The sequence below is a fragment of the Alexandromys fortis genome, unplaced genomic scaffold, assembly GCF_014885135.2.
Source record: "Alexandromys fortis isolate MF-2015 unplaced genomic scaffold, M_Fortis_MF-2015_v1.1 scaffold_327, whole genome shotgun sequence".
Classification (NCBI taxonomy): domain Eukaryota; kingdom Metazoa; phylum Chordata; class Mammalia; order Rodentia; family Cricetidae; genus Alexandromys; species Alexandromys fortis.
The window spans coordinates 288127-290351 of record NW_026068231.1 but is presented as its reverse complement, the minus strand read 5'-3'; positions in this window follow the sequence as shown (position 1 = coordinate 290351).

The following is a 2225-nucleotide window of genomic DNA, read 5'->3' as shown; positions in this document are numbered from 1 at the left end:
ATATTTGTTACTTAGTTATTCATTAAAAGAGTTCACATCACTTGTTATATTTTACTTATTTTCCCCTCTGCATTTTGACATAAGGTAATGTATCTAATAAGGAAAAAAACAGTAGGCCTACCGGTTCTACAGTTTATATTTTATATATTGAGAGATGATTAATAGCTGTGTTTGCATCCTTTAACTTAGATTAAGACTTGATCCAAATATCAAGTTCATAAAAAAATAAATGCAACAAAGGGAAACCTTGGTTGAAAATGAAAAAAAAATATTAAACTTTCATATCAGCTGTTAATTTTCTTGATGTGTGAGTTCATTGAAACCTTAAAATCATTTCTTAAAACATGTAACACTTAAATATAAGCAAAGAAATATTGTCATAATCCAGATCTAACAATTATCATATTCAACAATATTGCACAATATGTTCTTCTTTCAGTTACTTTGGTTTATAATGGTGTGTGTTTTATGCTTTCATAGAGATAAACATTCAGAAGAGAAGGTCAATGAAATGAATCTCTTCTTTTATTAAAAAATAGTTTTGTTGTAATTAGAATTAATATCCTATTGAGGAAAGCACTGAAGTATTTGACTAAAATGGATCATCAAGAGCTACTACTGATAGTCTATGAAGGTTCACTAAACTGAATATTTTAGTCATTTTCATACATGCCATGAAGGCTAATTTCACCTATTCCTAAAAATGACTTAGTATTATGTAAACTTAGGCTGTGAACATGGTTTTAAACATTCAATATGACCAAAAGTGATAGCTTAGTGTTTAAAGGCACTTTTGCTGCCAAATCTGATGACCCAAGTTCAACTACTGAGATCACATGGTAGATGGAAACAACAGACTACTAAAAATTGTCTTTGATCTTCTACTTTCACATGTGCATTGTGGCATATTCACACATACATTCACACACACACACAAATACACCCACACTCACACACATAACTAAATGAATGAAGGGACAACATTCTCCTAAATGCTAATCTTGAATCACTTTAAGACACCAGTACCATAAATCTGGAAATAGTACCATATATCTGGAGAGAAGTACATCTCAATTACAATGCTTGTAAAAATTGTCCCAAATTACTACTAAGCTAAGGTCATTTAATAAATTCCTGCAATTTTCAAAGAAGTAGATGACTATACCATCAGGTTGACCTAACTTACTTTCTAAACTTGGTCAAGTTATTTATTGGGATGAATCAGACAACATTCTTTACAATGCTTCCCTTTGTCAAAAGACTATAATTTGGTGGGTTGTTTTAAAAGGTGCACTTACTCTTAATGTAATGCTCCTGCTTATGCATTTTGTTGTTGTTAAGAAACTCAGTCTGTATTATCCTGATACAACTCTTCCTCAAATGCACCATTTTCACTGGTCTGTTCAATTACTGTGCATGAAAGATATTTGTAAATTATGGAAATCCATTCTCAGGCTTTCAATTATCTTAAGTGTTTAGCTCAAAGAAGTGCACATTTAGCAATAACTTTCAAAGCTGTTGAATGTTCAGACCTTAGGCAGCCTCACTTAGTGCTGTTGGTAGTACTGCAGGTTAATTTGTTCAACTATAATTTAGAAGTAAATAAAGATGGTTGAAAATGATTGGCATTTTTACTAAATTTTTATCTCCATGTGGCCATAATATATACCTGTGCAAACTCTCTGGAGAACTGAGTGTATCTGAAAATTACTGCTATCTATTATATGCATCTGAGAGGTGTTTCTATGGCAACAGTGTGATTTGGGGATGGCTACTAAATTGCACTTACCCTTGGAAGAGACAGTTACTGAGTGACATTGCATGTCATTGACAATTGCTCAAATAGGGAAGGATAGCTACAACACTTAAAGCTTACAATACAATTTGTAGGTAATAATAAGTTTAACAGGGAATGTTAAATGGGTCTGGGCAGGTACAGCTATAGAAGTGTGAGTCTGAGTTTGAATATTATTTTCATTAGTTGTTAGACTAATGTGATGCAACTGTAAATTTGATATAATTCAAACAAATTTAATGAAATAATGTGTGTAGAACACTAAGTGCAGTGCTTGTCACATTATAATTTTAAAATTTATTGTAGATATTGATATTGTGAATTATTATTATTATTATTATTATTATTATTATTATTATTATTATAGTAGACACAAGGAGAGAAGTAAGTACACTGAACTGGTTGAGTATAAAAATGCATTTTAATTCAA